This window comes from Schistocerca americana, chromosome 5 (genome assembly GCF_021461395.2).
Source record: "Schistocerca americana isolate TAMUIC-IGC-003095 chromosome 5, iqSchAmer2.1, whole genome shotgun sequence".
In the NCBI taxonomy this organism is placed as follows: Eukaryota; Metazoa; Arthropoda; class Insecta; order Orthoptera; family Acrididae; genus Schistocerca; species Schistocerca americana.
The window spans coordinates 129,368,676-129,388,672 of NC_060123.1; positions in this window are offsets into that span (position 1 = coordinate 129,368,676).

Sequence of the window (19,997 nt, forward strand, 5' to 3'; positions counted from 1 at the left end):
GACTACCAGTTTTGTGTCATTCAGATTATCATCTACCTTCGTAGATAAATTATTTAGCTGATCCGAAAGTTCAACTACTTTCTCTGATAATGAACTAATTTCCTCCATGTGTCTTTCTACTGTGTCCTTTAAGTTTTCCTGAGTTTTTGCAACTTGCGTAACCGAATCGGTAGATGCAACTGAGTCAGTTTTAGCTTGCAAGGTCTCATGATTTTCATGAACAATAATTTGCAGTTCTTTTATGGCTGCTTCGTGATTCTGTAATGCATTTTCATGCCGCGAAAAAATAGGTTGAAAATGCTCACAAATTTGTGTTTATACGTCGTTACAGACTTTTTGACATTTCGATTCGATTTTATGTAACTCAGTAGTTAAATCTTCACGTGTTTGTTCAAGCGTGGTGTGAAGATTTTGTTCAATTGCGTCTAACTGTTGCTGTGTTTGTCTCTGGTGTTGTTCCATTGTGTCTAACTTTTGAAGATTTAGTTCCATTGTGTCTAACGTTTGAAGATTTTGTTCCATTATGTCTAACTTTTGAAGCTTTTGCTGCGTTTGTCTCAGATTTTGTTCCATTGTGTCTAACTTTTGAAGCTTTTGTCCCATTTGTTGCGTTAATTGTAATAACAATGCACTGGTGTCTGAAACATGTTCCTCAGTGCTTTTCGGCAGTGAATTTGCACCGGCAACATTCACATTTTGACAAGCGGAAAATGTGTCTTGACTCATTTGAGAAAACGGTGAGAACCCAAAACCTGAGTCTACAGTATTTGCAATATTGTGTTCTGTCATTCCCGATTCCTGAGGCGAGCTGTTGCCCACCGATCGATCGATAATGCTTCCCTGTTCACTACCTGTTTCACTGTCTACACCATTATTTGACGCCCGCTCCATTTCCCTATGCACAGTTACCAAATTACTACTTTGAACGTCTGTTAATTCATTACACAGCGGTGCTGGTAAGCTACGCTCGTCGTCACTATTATTTCGCTGTTTACTTTGGAGCCTAGTGTTACGTTTTTCACACGCCATTATTGTCACAATATTTCACACGATAACACAGAAAATAAGAGAACACATTAACATAGCGCTGAAAATAATATCTAGTTAATTGCAAGCTGCGAAATACTTGGTGCAAATTTACATGCGTGCCACACCTGTTTTACTGTACAACAATGAAAGACTGCAACTACAAAGGAGATTCTCTCTACAATTACGCGCTAGCAATAAACAAAATCTACACTAATTACACAAACTACAAGAAAAAATCAGAAGATTCCAGTGAGGTATCCTCGGCTAAGGGTCGACATATGAAACGTCCCCTTTTTGAACAATTATACATGACTGTGCTTAAACCGACACACAATATTTTTAGCGCAACGCAATCTGACTTTCAAAAATCCCTACAAAAAAAATGGCCCTGTCTAACATTAACCTATGCGTTTCACAAATCGCTTACCTCACAAAAATCTTGGTTACTCGAACTACTGCAATACAGCGAGCGACACTACTGCCAGCTAAATAAAAGATTCAAACTACGGCTCTGAGCACTATGCGACTTAACTTCTGAGGTCATCAGTCGCCTAGAACTTAGAACTAATTAAACCTAACTAACCTAAGGACATCACACACATCCATGCCTGAGGCAGGATTCGAACCTGCGACCGTAGCGGTCGCTCGGTTCCAGACTGTAGCGCCTAGAACCGCACGGCCACTCCGGCCGGCAAGGCACTAACTACTGATAGGCATAGTTAGCAAACGAAAGATTTTGATAGAGAACAAATGATGTATTTACCTTAATAGTCATAATATATATATAGCAGTTCATGACATCCAGTCTTACAAATTTCAAAACTCCGCCATTTCTCTCCCCACATCCACCACTGCTGGCGGCTCACATCCAACTGCGCAACGCTACGTGCTGTTCACATCCAGCTGCCCAACACTACAATGGCAGACAGCAATGCAAACTAGCCACAGACTGCACACAGCACAGCCAGTGATTTTCATACAATAAGAAAATATAAACAGCCTAGTTACATCACATTGGAGCAACCGAAATAAAATGTTCAAACGTACCTATGTTCTGTATTTTAATTTCAAAAACCTACCTGTTACCAACTGTTCGTCTAAAATTGTGAGCCATATGTTTGTGACTATTACAGCGCCATCTATCAGAAAGCGAAAAAATGGGTCCAACTAGAACATTCATATTTCTTTACTTACTACACGAATATGCAATAAAAAATGGGGGTTCCTATTTAAAAACAACGTAGTTGATAGCCGTTTGACCTATTGCAGCGCCATCTAGCGAGCCAACCATAGCGCCATCTGGTTTCCCCCTTCAAGCTAGACAAGTTTCGTTCTTTGTAGTTTATTTTGTGAGATATTTGGCCTGGTCACGATCAATGGACCACCCTGTATACGAAAAAACGTCTTACAGACCAAGCGTTAGATCGATTCTGGTGTATTCCTCGTCAGTAGGGAACCATTACTAGAAAGGATAATTGGGAAGACAAAAAAGATCCAAAGGCTAAAGGACACGATTTGTCGAGAGTTCCTCTAATATGCGCTCTTTGTACATGCTCATCAAATCCCAGTGGTACACGCTACGTGAGAGCGTACTGTATCACAAAGAGGTTTACTATTAAGATTCTGAGAGCGTAATACGTGATTACCTCAGATATCTAACAGACGATATGATCACAGAGGGGAAAACAGAGAAATTAGGTTAGACACGGAGGCCTGCCAGTGGTCATTATCTCCTTATGCACCATTTGCGAGTAAAACAGGTGAGGGGAAATCGGTAATGGAACCTCAAGGTTTTCCATCACACAGTGGAGAAAAGATGTCGATGCCGCTTTACGAAGCTAATTTTCTGGGTAAGGGTTGAACATGAGATAGTAGAGGAAGTGTTAATGTGGGACGAGTACTGGGAACGCTCGAGTGACGGGATGTTGGTGTTAGGAGGCAAGTAGGATTGCAATGGTGCCGGGAAAGGGTGGATGCTTGATTTGGAAATGGAAGAGATAAGGTAGTTTGTAGCTGATAGGGTGGGTATACCTCAAGAATGATCTCATGTTCTGGAAAGTGAAGGAGGCTGAAATTACCCTGGGAGAGGACGCGGACTGTGTAGCTAGGTAAGGAAGGTTGGACGATTCGGACACTGTCCAGTGTAGGCTATGATGGGGGCCTGGGATTGAATTTTATGGCGGACCTGGGACTGGCGGAGGTCTTCCAGGTGTTTGAGGAGTTGCGGGGTCTTTATGAGATACTAGAGGATACGAGTGGGCGAGGGTAATCGGATCCAAGTAAGCTGCAGAGATGACGATAGAATGGGTGAAGGTCTCGTTAAGTATAAGCATGAGGTTTGTGGGTTCGTTCCTCATGTTCACTTTTTAGTAAATGTAGTAGTTTTGGTCAATTGTGGGGTTTTTCTTTGGGCAGTTAGTAGGTAGACGGTTCGAAGTTATCTTCTGATCGAATGGTAGTCCAGGATACTTTCATCTTTTGATTAGGTGGACTGCACGGTTGTGAACTGTGAAGCAGAGGCCTTTGGGATGGAAAGGTCAGGTGATTTTCTTTTTGCAGTTATTATTGCCAATATTTGCAGGAATGATGGAGGTATTTCATTCACTGTACTAGGAAGTGATATTATTGAGGTGTTGTGGAGAGACGATGGACCAAAGAAGTTACAAGTCCACTCCCAGGAACGCGAATTCTGGCACAATTTTTGTACTGGAAGCAATACATTGTAGATCTCTGTGGCTCACTGTCTACTTCAGAAGAATTTAACAATTTTTATCATCATCTCGGCTAGAAAAGACCCACTATTCGCCCTCAGGAAGGGTTCCCAATTGATTTCCAGAGTATGCAAGTTCCAAGGAATTCCTGAAATATTTCACACATTGAAGCCCTTTATCGTCGGGTGGACATTCTTACTGATCAGCTCCTTTCGTCCATTAATATAACATCTCTAGTATATGATTCCTCCTTGTAGGACATCTTGCTTAATGTTGGTAGGGCAACATCTGAGTTAACTCCAAACTTCAACTAACCTAGTTGACTCCGATTACAAAATTCAGCACGTATCGTGAAACTCGTCGACAACCCACTTCATGGGGTTGAAGGAAGGTCATTCCATCAGCTGCCACTGCAGTCTTAAGAGAACTCCTCTAGTCCACGGAGGCTAGAAACTTTTCATGGAAACTGGAAACTCCGCCAGATGTCGGGTGTTTCCTCATCGACAGTTAAGGGCGCATCCCGAGGTGCAAAAGTCTGTTGGCTAGAACTCAAACGAAAATGAAGTCACTGTATTAATTAACGACTAAATTGGATGATTATTCTTCCCAATACTCTTGCTTCCGTTCTCAGTATTGATAGTCACACGGTGCAGCTGAAAATAGCACGTTCCTTGCACTTGCAGCTATTTAGTAATTTCAAGTACTGCTATTAAAGGTACGTGGGCCTTAGTGCCTTAAGCTGTGTGCTGGCCTACATTGTCTTAGACTTAACATACGTGACCTACTGGATGAGATATAAATAGGTAGACAGTGAGTTTTCAGAGACTACTGCTACAGCTAGATGCAACTCACCTTCCCAAAGAATAAAACAGAATTTCGACAACCGATTTTCGCTGACAAATTTATCTTTGCTTGAATCATTTTGCCAGCCTAGTCCGGCATCAGTTTTACGATAGTTAGTTTTTATACACAATGATCTCTGAAAATCAGTTACTCGGATTACGACCTCGTCAGCATGATCCCCGTTTCTCTTCCATTAAATGTAGGACGTGGATTTCTTAATCACTTTAATATTTCTTCTTCGCTGCATAACAACTCACATCTTTCAGATAAGCTGCTATATTCAAAAGTAAGTATGAACCTGAAAGCCCAAGCATATCTCAAGAACGGTTGAGCGTTTGCGTGGTAGCGACCGCCGATTGTTGAAGCGGAAATCTGGTAGGTAGAACCGCGTTTCCAAAATCGATCTTTCATTGTTTACGTGATCATTCAAAAACAGTATTGTGAAATCGGTCTACGCAAAACGAATTCGGGAGCCCCTTATAAGCGCAGTGTAGGCCTATGTGAGACACATTAAGTGGTTACAAGTCAAACTAGCAAATATCCTAGCAGTTCATGTACTTGACGCGAGCTAAACATGAGACCCACGCCGTGACAACAACAAAAAAAAAAAAAAGAAAAAAAAGTCAGGAAACTATATGTGGTACAAGTTTGCAACGAAGTATTAAAAATGTAGGAGTTTAAATTAAGTACCCAATAAATAAATTAACAATATTACAAAAGTAGAGTAAAACGCCTACATAGCTCTGACCTGAATCATGCAACCTAATTAGCAAAATCCTTAAACCTGGAGGCATCGAAGAACATGGATTTCTCCTTCTCTTGTACTATGTGGCATGATCATACTCTCATTATCATATGCCTGTCTACACGATTCAACAAAGCTTAGAAAATTCCATTCAGAGCTTACGGCGGGGCCTATCACCAGAGATAACTTAGGTACCACGTCATTCTCGCTTCATAGAACTTAGTAAGTTAACATGCCAAAGATTAAATTGAAACAAAATGAAACGGCAGAAGCAGAGTGTGCCTCAGGTCGCGCACTGTGATACGTTAGGAGCAATGGTGGAAGGAGGGAAGATAAAAAAGAGGCCTCTACATGCATCTAAACGTTATTCATAATGGGCACTTCTTGCGCAAGAATTGTACTTTCATCTGTACCAAGTTTTATCAAAACAGTAGCTACTTGATTATGTAACAAATGATAAATGGTGAGAGTGCAAAGGCACTGACAGCGCTGAAACTGTGATAGCCTGTCATTATTCGTGCCTGGACAGCTAAGCTACAAAACGTCCTGTTTGGTTGGCATGTATGTGGGTACCTCTGACGAACTTTCACATTTGATTATTAACCACAGACCCTTCCTAACTTAACGAAAGTACTCTAATTGTATGTGTCTGCTCGACTGAATAAATAAAGAGGAACAATGAAGTTTCGAAAGGACTTGCCTTCTTTCAAAGTCGGAGGGAGTGTTGCCTGGAAAAGGTCCAGCACATAGTTTTAATCCTACAGGAAGTACCGAGTCCTAGACGTCTTTTTCTGCGGTTTGGCGCCTGGTGACTTATTCGTACTTGATACATTGTTATAAAAGTCTTATTTTCTTTCTTGTAACCTCTGTGGTCCATACTGCCTTTTCTATCGGGAGAAACATTTGATGATGGCTAATTCAAGTCGAAACCTATTAGCTCTACTCAAGAAACTGACAGCCCGACTGGTTCCTATTAACCACTTCAATTACATTATCAGAACCAACTGTTCAATGCACATAGCAGCTGGCGTTTGCTGCAGCTCGCCAAGCTGCAGTGGAGTTAGAGGATCTGCTAGGTTACCATGGAGTATTTGTAGCCATTTTATTCTGTGGCACTTTAATTTCAGACCTACAGTCAAGCAGCGAAGCGACTGATTGTTAAAAGATATGAAAACAGTTAAAATCGAGATTTACTTTATGTGGTATCTGGTTCCGATTACGCGCCTAGCTTAGATAGTTTCTGTTAAAAGGAATAAAATAATAAAATGGATCGTAAGAATAAGTACACAAAATTTTAGCGGGATGAAAAATGAAAAAAGTCACCCAGCAGTGAGGCAGCAGCATTGCCAGCAACAAGTAAGTATTGAAAAGGCAAGTCCCGCCCAGTTCACCTCGGCTGACGTGCTGTTATATCAAAGCCGGCTTATCCGGCACTAGTAAAACGTTTAAACACGGTACTGAAAAAACACTTGAAGATTAATGTACTAATTCACAACAAAACTATTACAGGAAAGTGTCATCTGCGTTACCTATTAGCTTCACGAATGGAAAAATGAGTAATCTGCATTGTTTTGTGTTTACCATGACGACACTTATTGATAGCAACCGCCGTGTGAATGAACGACGCCACTGTGTGTCGTTGGCTATAGCAAAGATGTTGTGTGGGTATGATACCTATGACTTGTCAGTGAGCGTGTTTCCTGAAGCAAAGATGTGCGACGCTAAGAAGCCCCTCAGAAACCTAGACTGAGCCAGCAGTTTTATATCTTTGCTACAGTTGTAGGTGGAGTCGTGAAATACTGTAGATACGATTCCTTCAAGCCAATATTTATCGCCGGCCGTTGTGGCCGTGCGGTTCTAGGCGTTTCAGTGCGGAACCGCGCTGCTGCTACGGTCGCAGGTTCGAATCCTGCCTCGGGCATGGATGTGTGTGATGTTCTTAGTTTAGTAGTTCTAAGTCTAGGGGAACGATGACCTCAGATGTTAAGCTCCATAATGCTCAGAGCCATTTGAACCAGTATTTATCGTGAGGTATCGTCGTACCCGACGGGAAGCCATAGTCACACGACATTAACATTTATTTATCGTGGATCAACCGCAGGTGTGACTCTTAAAAAAGCCAGTCTTGTTGCAGAGAGCACTGCATACACTGACATCACTCCAGAAAGTTCCCGAATATATTATCGGGAACTATGCAGTGAGATAAACGGTATTTCGTTAAATTACGAAGGTGAAAAGATGAAAGAGAGGGATGGTTACTTCAAGTGTATAGCAGATGCTCCACATACATAAAATTCCTCGAAATATTAATCAATGGAAATATAAATTGCGAAGAGGACATAGAATATACACGTGAAAAATTCAGCCCAGACCTATATGTTCTGCACAAATTCAGCTTCCTGAAATACACAAATATTATGAAAACGATATAGTACAAAAAATGGTTCAAATGGCTCTGAGCACTATGGGACTCAACTGCTGAGGTCATTAGTCCCCTAGAACTTAGAACTAGTTAAACCTAACTAACCTAAGGACATCACAAACATCCATGCCCGAGGCAGGATTCGAACCTGCGACCGTAGCGGTCTTGCGGTTCCAGACTGCAGCGCCTTTAACCGCACGGCCACTTCGGCCGGCCGATATAGTACAGACCAGTTCATTCTACATTAAGTAATGGCATTAATTTGTGGGGATGCACCTCCAAAACGAATGTTAATAGAGTACTTAAAACGCGGAAAACAGCAATAAGAGTGACAGCCAACTTTAAATAAAGAGTACCTTGTAGGCCAACGTTTAAAGCACTTAACACTACCAGGCATATAACTATACGAACTCCCATACTGGGAAAAATTCAAATATGTTCCCGATACTCAAGATATGAGGATAGGACCAAACCATGGCACAAAGAAAACCGAAATTATTCCATGAGCTCACTTACAAAACTATAAAATTCAAATCAAAGCTATCCTATGCAGGATCAAGATACCTAGAAAAACTCAGTCAGATTTGTGAAAGATAAGCAATAATGTCTCTCAAAACATTTTTTGGTGCATAACTAATGATTGTAAGTGCACTACAGTGTAAGACAAATTGAAGTGTAATGCTGTGTACAAAGATGTAGCTTATAGGTGATGCAAGCAAAACGGCAATTTAATTTTTTTAAAGCCCTATAACTTTAATGTACATAGTTGTAATTTTCTGAATGCTAGTTTTGAGTTATATGTGTACTTTTCCACGTTTGTGTACATGACTTGATCTATACGATTTACGTTGTTACGGAAGCAATAAACATTACATTATGTTACATTAAATGTGGCAATTGACCCTGAATAAAGAAAAATGTGAAGTTATTCACATGAGTACTAAAAGAAATCAGCTAAATTTCGATTACACGATAAGTCACACAAATCTGAAGGCTGTAAATTCAGCTACATACTTAGGGATTACAATTACAAATCACCTAAATTGGAACGATCACATAGATAATATTGTGGGTAGAACAAACCAAAGACTGCGATTCATTGGCAGAACACTTAGAAAGTGCAACAGGTCTACTAAAGAGCCGGCTTACACCACGCTTGTCCGCCCCATTCTGGAGTATTGCTGTGCGGTGGGGGATCCGCATTAGGTGGGACTGACGGATGACATCGAAAAAGTACAGAGAAGGGCAGTTCGTCTTGTATTATCTCCAAATAGGGGAGATAGTGTCACAGACATGATGCGTGAAGTGGAGTGGCAATCATTAAAACAAAGGCATTTTTCGTTGCGACAGGATCTTCTCACGAAATTTCAATCACCAGTCTTCTCTTCCGATTGTGAAAACATTCTGTTGCCACACACCTACATAGGGAGAAATGATCATCACGATAAAATAAGAGAAATCAGGAGTCGCACAGAAAAATTTAAGTGCTCGTTTTTGCCGCGTACCGTTCGAGAGCGGAACGGTAGAGAGACAGCTTGAAGGGTGGCTCATTGAACACTCTGCCAGACACGTTATTGATGAGGACAATCACTTCCTTTTTCCTCATCCCCCTCCCCATCACTGTCACTCAACTCGTGTTCGTCTATAATGACTTGGACGTATCTCTTTGAAACTTTTTGTTCCTTTACCGGTGAAACATACACATCGGAGAGATGCGTAAAAGAAAACGGTATTCCGTGTCAGAAAGGGCGGGTGATTGTTGTAATTAGATTGCTGCGTCGAATGGAGTTGGATTTGGGAAGAAATCAGGAGTGGTACGATTTGTTAATAAGAGCATCAACAGTATTCATTTCTCCACGACGGTGAGCAGAGAGAGAAAAAAAAGTCGTTTTTGGGTGTGGCTGAGAATTAGTAGGTACAAAGCCGTGTGGGTCGGTGCATGCGCACCTGGGCGCCCCCTAATTGTTTGGGCGCTTAGCGGCTCAGCGTCGGTGTCGGCGTCGGCGTCATTAATCAGGTCAATTTCTGCGGCGCCGCGGTGCGGCGAGAGAGGTAATCAGCGCTAATCTAATTACTGGCTGGGCCGCGCCAATCCGCCGAGAGCTTTCCTAATGACAGGGCAGGCAGCACTGTGCCTGTGTCCAGCTAGATACTGATATCGGGGGCTGTGTCACGCCAGCCGCAGCGAAAACACCGGCAGCGGTAAGTAAGGCTGACGTCCAGAACTGAAAGCTCCCCACCTTATAGCGAACTTTGGAAACGCAGTGGCAGACCGCGCACAAAATAAGCTGGCCCGTACTTGTGCAGAAGGAGATGAAAGGGGGGGGGGGGGAGGGACAACTGGAGCGGGGAGGAGTCCGCTTTGAACGAGCATCGCGCATGAGGGCAGGTGCAGCTCGACAGGTGAAGCCGTCGCACGAATGTGTATCTCGCATAACTTGTCAGAGAGCCTGCAAACTATCGTAATGTCAGTACAATCAATAATTAGTCAAATACAGGGTGTCCAGACTAGAGGTATACAAACACATTTGTTTGTATTTCAGTACCCGTTAATGTTTAGATCTTTATTTGTTCAACATTGTACACGGGAACTCAAATATTTTAATGCATGCTGTTACAGTTCCATGTCGGCACCTTTTGTAGCTCGACAGATATCGAAAAGGTACCCCACTTCTCGCCACAAGTTCATAATCAGGTGCTATGGCCTCTACTATGACGTAGATCTGTTGTCTCAAATCTATCAGATCTCGGACCTTTGTTCAACAAACCTACGCGCAGTGAAATCCAACGGAGCCAAATCATAGAACTGAGGGACCCAGGCAATGTGACCCTCGCCTCCCTCCAGTCCAACGCTCAGGGAATGTCTCATGGAGAAACGTGGCAACGTACCAATGATATTGGGTTGGGACACCATACTGCTTGAAAATGATGTCGATACCCTTCTTTATAGTTCACCAACATGTCGAGGAAGGTGGGCCCTGTCACTGTAGATCCCATAAAATAAATGAACCTATCACACCATGTTTATGTAATCCCAACCACGAATTCACGTTTGGTGCGTCCCTTTCGTACTCAGTCACTTCTCCTCGAGTCTCACTTTGCCATATTCGACAGTTATGGTAGCTAAAACTGCCGCAGATAAGGAAAATGGATTCATCACTGAACAGCACTGCACTGAGATAGTCGTTGTTTCCGTCAATACAATGCAACAATACAACAGGCAAAATCACATCGTTTGCGGTGATCCTTGGCCTTAATGTGATGCAAAACTTGGAGTTTGCAGGCACGCAACTGGAGACCTTTGTACACAATGTCATGCAACATCGAACATGGGTTGGCTAGTTGCCTACTAGCTTGTTTAATGAATTTGCATGGGCTTCTACACAATGCGTCGCTCAAACTTTTCTCAAGGTCTCTTCATTCAAATGCGTTTTAGGATGTTTTCCAGGTTTGAAATTCAACTTCAGTGTTGCCATACGAATTTCTGTCGCACTCGTTCGACACAATGGCAGTTGAACGGAAACGCAATACTTTACAGCGCCTCTCTCACTGCTTCTTACTACTTTTGCTGAAAGACTTATTACCTTTGCTAAAATGCTGGGTAGCAGTACTATACTGTCCCCCTCCACAGTGAAGAATCGGCACCCTGGATCTTGCTTCTGCTTGATTCTATACTGAAATTACGTTTACACCAACATACTAATAGATCGGATGTTCTTAACTACTATATAAGTGTTATATTAATCTTCACCTTCGTATATCTACACTCCTGGAAATTGAAATAAGAACACCGTGAAATCATTGTCCCAGGAAGGGGAAACTTTATTGACACATTCCTGGGGTCAGATACATCACATGATCACACTGACAGAACCACAGGCACATAGACACAGGCAACAGAGCATGCACAATGTCGGCACTAGTACAGTGTATATCCACCTTTCGCAGCAATGCAGGCTGCTATTCTCCCATGGAGACGATCGTAGAGATGCTGGATGTAGTCCTGTGGAACGGCTTGCCATGCCATTTCCACCTGGCGCCTCAGTTGGACCAGCGTTCGTGCTGGACGTGCAGACCGCGTGAGACGACGCTTCATCCAGTCCCAAACACGCTCAATGGGGGACAGATCCGGAGATCTTGCTGGCCAGGGTAGTTGACTTACACCTTCTAGAGCACGTTGGGTGGCACGGGATACATGCGGACGTGCATTGTCCTGTTGGAACAGCAAGTTCCCTTGCCGGTCTAGGAATGGTAGAACGATGGGTTCGATGACGGTTTGGATGTACCGTGCACTATTCAGTGTCCCCTCGACGATCACCAGTGGTGTACGGCCAGTGTAGGAGATCTCTCCCCACACCATGATGCCGGGTGTTGGCCCTGTGTGCCTCGGTCGTATGCAGTCCTGATTGTGGCGCTCACCTGCACGGCGCCAAACACGCATACGACCATCATTGGCACCAAGGCAGAAGCGACTCTCATCGCTGAAGACGACACGTCTCCATTCGTCCCTCCATTCACGCCTGTCGCGACACCACTGGAGGCGGGCTGCACGATGTTGGGGCGTGAGCGGAAGACGGCCTAACGGTGTGCGGGACCGTAGCCCAGCTTCATGGAGACGGTTGCGAATGGTCCTCGCCGATACCCCAGGAGCAACAGTGTCCCTAATTTGCTGGGAAGTGGCGGTGCGGTCCCCTACGGCACTGCGTAGGATCCTACGGTCTTGGCGTGCATCCGTGCGTCGCTGCGGTCCGGTCCCAGGTCGACGGGCACGTGCACCTTCCGCCGACCACTGGCGACAACATCGATGTACTGTGGAGACCTCACGCCCCACGTGTTGAGCAATTCGGCGGTACGTCCACCCGGCCTCCCGCATGCCCACTATACGCCCTCGCTCAAAGTCCGTCAACGGCACATACGGTTCACGTCCACGCTGTCGCGGCATGCTACCAGTGTTAAAGACTGCGATGGAGCTCCGTATGCCACGGCAAACTGGCTGACACTGACGGCGGCGGTGCACAAATGCTGCGCAGCTAGCGCCATTCGACGGCCAACACCGCGGTTCCTGGTGTGTCCGCTGTGCCGTGCGTGTGATCATTGCTTGTACAGCCCTCTCGCAGTGTCCGGAGCAAGTATGGTGGGTCTGACACACCGGTGTCAATGTGTTCTTTTTTCCATTTCCAGGAGTGTATTTTTCATCCCTTGATTAGGGAACCAGGTCTACAGGAACTCGAATTACCCCTGGATTGGTTTTCCGCGTGGTTTATCGTTCGTACATAAAAGCTGGGCACAGCAAAATCTAAGTTACTATGGCTCCAGGAATAGCGGCGCTTAAGGCCACGGTTATGTGACGTCTACCATCGTGATAGTGTTCCACACGCGGCAACATTTGCTCTGCAGTGATCTGCCCCCTGCATTGTTATCATGAAACTTAGTGAACGGTCCAGGCTCGGTTCCCAGGTATCGTTTAGGCAGGTGAGGTTATGTCAGGACAATATCTCCAGAGGTTTGTCTGATCAATACAGCGGTGGCTGTGTTACATTCAGCAAAGTAAATACTATCATAGTAGTTGGTGAAAGAAACATGAGTCCTGTAATACCACATACAGTCCCACTACCTCGCAACACTTGCCACATGAGTCTTCGATGCTCATAGCAACTTGCTACCACTATTACACTGTCATATACTAAGTATCTTCAATGTAAACCCACTCTCTGAAATATGGTTCTGGGTCATTTACCTCTTTTTGCTTGGACATCCTTCTGCTTTACCTCTGAATAACTGGACGATGCATGTGCTTCCACAAGTCGCTACCTCATAAGTCGGGCATATGAAGACTTCCTCAGTCTGACATTACTGAAGCTCACCCCTGGTCATCGTCCATCGTCTTCTTCCACAATCTATAGCACCCCTTGCTCTCTCACTTGCACAAATTTTCAAACTCCCTAACTTCATCAGATAGGTGTGCACCATGCAACATTTTTACTTGCAACCAGTATCCTCACTGATACATACAACCTTGCATTATCCGTCATTACATACAATGTTGCACCGTAACAGTAGGAAGGCAGCTTCTGGCCACTCGGCTCTGGTACAATAATTTTGGCGGTAATTCTCACTACAGCTTTCTGAGCGGCCTGAGATACCGTTCAGGTGACAGCAAGACAGAACTTCATTGCCCATGCAGCAGTTGATGAATGGCTTCTTGCTAGTTCGTAAATTCCGCCCTTGGGCCTCAGAAACTATCTCTAGTGATTGAAATAGTCTTTATGTCGTAATTTTTGCATTTAGTACTTGCACCTGTGTTTGTACTGCTTACAAATCCCCGTTTAGAATGCTAGCCCGGTCTCTGGCATAATACACACTGCTTTAGTAAACTGTCGAAGCATGCATGTGTTGTTCAGTACTCTGCTCTGCAAGTTAAAAATGTGCACTGAATGCCACTCAGTAGTTCCTTTATTCGCTTCCGCTGACCTTTTTGCAGTTTCCGCCATTTAATTCGATTCGTTCACATTGCTTGCATCTGCTGTGCTGAATGTGGTCTCTAGTATTCTACCTCCAGCATCCATCTACTCGCTTTTTACCCTCTTGGACTTGCGCGCTACCACTCTGATCATTTCCTACTTCTGCCCCTTTAATCTTGCATCAGCTCTGAGTACCTATTGTGCTCCTTCGAGACCTCTCTCAGCATTCCATTACCATATTCTAACTGTTGTATCACTGAAAACACGTTCTCCAGCTCCCTGATCAATTTCCTCAGTTCCCACACGTTAAATACTAAAGTCACTGACCATCTTTGGCTGGACAACACAACGTCTGGTTGCCTGGAAAATAGAATTCCTCTGTCCAGGTCTTGCATCACCATACTCTGCCCTTGGCGAAGAGATACAGCATCGTCAAAACTAGCATTCTTCCTTTTTGGCCCTTCTCCCATACGGCCACCTGAGGATAGGGATTAATATCACCGCACCTCCCCCCCCCCCCCCCCCGAAGCTTGCTGTGTCCATAGAGCACATCTTAACATACTAACAATAAATCCTACCCTAATCTAAAAATACAATCTTATCTAAAACAAAGTTAATGCCCTATATTATTAGCAAAAGAAAAAATACTTAGAAATCACAAAACACAATACATGTCAGTTATTTCCTTCGCCGGAATGCTTACCAGACATGAGGTATCTGGACTTCCTCCTCTTGTTCCTCATCCTTCCACTTCTACTTCTTTCCCTCTTTCCCTTCTTTCATTCCCACACCACATGGAACTGTTTCTGGCGTACCCCTTAACGGTTGTAGACGTGCACAATCCTTGACCTTGTTGGTATTTACTGGTCATATGGATTACTTGGTACAGGTCCTATTCCCATGTTACAAACCTCTTCGTTTTCCCCTTCAGAATGTATGGACTCGACATCACTCATTTGGCCTATTTTGTCTTGAGGTAACGTTCTGACTCGTTTTACTGCCTCTTCCAGCTTCTTCAAAGCTTTAGTATTTGCTCACAGGACCTTTCTTCACACTTCTCCTACCATTTCTCCAAATTTTCAGGCTTATTCTCCATTGCAGCTTCCTTTCTGTCTAATCATGTTGAATGGCGACGTTATCTTCTTCCAGTACACCCCCTTGAATGGCACCAATCCTGTGCTGGTGTACGCTTTGGAGTTGTACACACTCACTAAGAAGGATAAATACTTGGTCCAAACAGCATGGTGTGCATTCACGTAATAAATAAGCATTCTATGACGAGCTAATTCTATCCTTCTGTTAGCTTGCGGATAAAGTGGACTAGTTTTTAACTCTTTTACTTTTATTTCTACTGACACAAATCTTTCATCACGTTCCACATGAAATTCGTCCCTTAGTCAGTAATTATGGTCTCCGTCATCTGAGACTTCAATATCCACCTACTAACTAACGGTGTTGAATAGAATTGGGGAGAAGAGGAGTTTGTGGCACAACTTGACAAGAAGAAGGGACCGGTTGGTAGGACATGTTCTGAGGCATCAAGGGATCACAAATTTAGCATTGGAGGGCAGCGTGGAGGATAAAAATCGTAGAGGGAGACCAAGAGATGAATACACTAAGCAGATTCAGAAGGATGTAGGTTGCAGTAGGTACTGGGAGATGAAGAAGCTTGCACAGGATAGAGTAGCATGGAGAGCTGCATCAACCAGTCTCAGGACTGAAGACCACAACAACAACAACAACAACAACAACTATCGCTTGAGCGATTACAACTGCCTGTTGCTTCAGCATTGGCGTCGCCTCAACGTAATGAGAAAAGTGGTCTATTGTGGCCAGTAAAAAAGACTACGTGCTGGTGTTCGGTCGAATGGTCCTAATACATGTATCACAATGAAACTAAATTGTTCTGTTGCTTCTCGCAATTCCTGAAATAGGTCTCTACTGGCCCTGTCTGAAATCGTAGTACCTGTGTACACACTTTATACCGTTCGCCATAAAGACTTAATTCCTCTAAGCCTCCTTAAATTGTCTTATTACACCGTCGCAGTTAGGTTTTTAGTACATAAACTCTTCCAAAACCAATTCAGCAGCAGACAGATAAATCTTGTTTACCATAAAATGTGAGACGCAGTTTATCCATTTGAGCATCGTTGCGCGCCAGGAAAGCCAGCCTTAGAGAATCAGGATAATAATGGGTATGGTTACAATTTAGGTAAAATAACCTTAATGCTGACATAAGCTATAAAAGAAAAACCTTATTTAAAATGTAACCTTGCCCTTCCATTTACAGAATCTCATATACATTCCATTCTTTACCATACATAATACATATTTAATTTCTCTCTGATCTTTAGAATCTTTCTTGTGCTCTAATCCAGATACTAATTCACCAATATAATTTCGGTGCGCACCTTGAAATAACTTACTCTCTGCTATACTGTTAGTTTTCAACATAGGCCATTCATTAACTTTACTAATTTCGACTGATTACTTTGGCTTACTATACGTTATGAACTTCCACCTATTTTGACCAGAATAAAGTTTGAAAGTCACATGAGTAAAATGAAACCCTTGTAGCCTACACTAAATTTACCAAATGTGTTACTACATGCCATCCTAACTTTCTGTATTAGACCTTGCTCTTCAATGAAATACCTTTGAGCACTTCCATCATTTGTTATATGTTCAGTGCATACTTGAACTCTATATACATACATAACTACTTTATTAATAATTACATTTTCATATTTTTTATTAAAGATCTTACAATCATCAGTTATATTATAATGATCAAATTCTGGAAAACTTTTAGGATAAGAATGAAAAGAATCCCCATTACCATTGAATCCATATTCAAATTCAACATCAAAAGAATTAATAAACTCCATCCCTCACATGAACATACAACCAAACATAGGTAATGTTATGACTTTTACGCTTCCTCAATAGATACACACAGAGGCTTTGGAGTATCCTCATCCCCCAACAATACATCCCATACTGTCTCTTCGTCTGGAATACATTCCCGTGACGTATTCATTTCCTCCTTAACAAAGTGACAATGCTTTACATGACAATCTGCATGAACTATATGCAGTCTAGACAATAATTCTTCACCGCCTATAGATATTTCAATTGACACAACAATAACTAAACAACAATGTGTGATTGACAGTTCACGTTTATCTTCAACATTTACTGTAAAAGTCGTACCTACAATGACACACTTCAAATTATGAGCATACTGCCGACATAGCCTAACCCACTCAAATTCCTCGACTAGTAAATGTGCACTATAGCCCACAAATCCAAATTCATAACAGAAATATATCTTTCCCCTATGAAATGACTTTTTCAATTAATGTACTCTTATCAATATTTGTGTCCTCAGACGCATACAATTGAAGCTTCCTTACCTTTTGGGACCAAGAGGATACATGGTACCAATGTTCTTCATCCAGTCACTACATCTTTGTTCTAATACTTACCTGAGTTGATCAAAAGTCTCTGCATTGCACAGCACCTCTGTGCACTGTACAAACGGCTTCACTTCTCCTGTTAAACTTAACTTTGTCACCTGTAATAATTGGTTATCTGACCAACCCCCTACGTCAACCGATGACCTGAAAGCCTCCAGAAACGCTAACGCTAACACGAACTGCAAGAAAAGGGAGAAACAAGATTAGCAACAGCCGGATCCACTCCTACAGCCTGTGACTTCAATAGCTCTATTTCCATCATTTTTCTCCGATAGTTTATTGCCTGAAACCACTTTATCTGCTCTTAATTGAGCTTCCTGATTCACCAATGGTTGTATACCCACCTCACTGGTGACATCTCTTGCCTCCGATTTTGTGATTGCCTCACCAGTTCAAAAAATGGTTCAAATGACTCTGAGAACTATGAGACTTAACATCTGAGGACATCAGTCCCCTAGAACTTAGATCTACTTAAGCCTAAGGACAACAGACACATCCATGCCCGAGGCAGGATTCGAACCTGCGACCGTAGCGGTCGAGCGGTTCCACACTGAAGCGCCTAGAACCACTCGGTCACGCCTGCCGGCTGACTCACCAGTACTCATTTTCACTATTCAGAGTTAATAATCCAAAACATTCCAAAAATAACAATCTACCAATACTGAGACAGAAAACGCAGCTGCGACCACGAGTCACCTGGACTCTCTACACTGTCTAACCATGTGCTCAAAACGATTACACATAAAGCGAAAAACTGCTACAGACTCAGCACAAGGTGAAGAATTCTCATGCAAATCGCACGATGTGCAACCCACAGGTACTGACCACTCGTGTTACCAACGCGGGGTAGCCGAGCGGTCTAGGGCTCCTTGCCACGGTTAGCGCAGTTCCCCCGTCGGTGGTTCGAGTCCTCCCTCGGGCAGGGGTGTGGGTGTTCTCCTTAGTGTAAGTCAGTTTAAGCTAGATTAAGTAGTGTGTAGCCCTGGGGACCGATGATTTCAGCAGTTTGGTGCCATGGGAACTTACCACAAATTTTCAGTTTCCAATCGTCTCTATAGTTCTCCTTAAACTGTGATAAGTCCAGTTCTCCCTCTGGTTTTTCAAATGTAATGGTAATATTATCAACTTTTGCTGAAAGACTGGGTAGGGGCACAACAACGAAAAGGAGACAGCCCGCCAAAGGTGGTCTACGAGAAACAAGACATATCACCCCGATACTGGAGTGGGGACTGTCAGAATGGATACATATGATTCCAGGGCCAAAAGCAAGGTAACAATGGAACACACTCATGATGGAAAGAATCTGCACAGAACAGACACTGGCCTTGGTCCAGCCAGAGAGGTACAAGAGGGAAAAGAATTAGCCCAAGGACCTCACGTCAGTTAAATAGGAATCGTGGACGCAATTGCAGGGCATTGAGGAGAAGAAAAGCTTCCCTGAACTGAAAAGTCGTGGACACAGCATGTACAGGCGGCGTGTGTCAGCCTTACAGTAGCTGAAACCTCATGGATATTCCATGCAGGTGAAAGTGAGAAGGATCGAAACCGCGGACCGCCGAAAACTCGGTAAGGATGGCGGAAGGACCAGCAGGTAGGCTTGTTGCGTTGTGAATGACGACGAGAGAAGTTTTGGGTGTACTGAAGCACAGATAAGCGTTGTGAACGATTCGGGAATATGAACGTGTGACGGGTGACAGTTCTACTCAGAATAGCAATGGAGCACTGCAGAAGATGACGTGGGTCAGTTAATCCATACCGCAGGATAGAATGCTGGGGGGGGGGGGGGGGGAGGGTGCAAAAGTACCATCAGTTGTTCTTTAATCTGAACATATGGTAAAATACGAATATACACACCAGGACTGAGACGTTGAAGAATATGATGGGCGTGAGCACCAATGTAGGCCAACAGAAAACCCCATTGGCACATCACATGTTATTGGGAACTCCAAAGACTATGAAGTGTTGCTCCAACCCTGAGGTGAAAGCAGACCACGTCGAAGCTGTCAGATGGTGGCGGCGGGATCGTCTCTACCTGGTTCCACTTCCGAGCCCAAACCTCCTGTGAGGAACCATGGTAGGCAGCATCTGGATTGACCAGCGCGTGCAGAAGTATATGCTGATCGTGCTGCATTTGCCAGAGGTCATGTAATAGCTGGCCGGCCGAAGTGGCCGCGCGGTTCTGGCGCTGCAGTCTGGAACTGCGAGACCGCTACGTTCGCAGGTTCGAATCCTGCCTCGGGCATGGATGTGTGTGATGTCCTTAGGTTAGTTAGGTTTAACTAGTTCTAAGTTCTAGGGGACTAATGA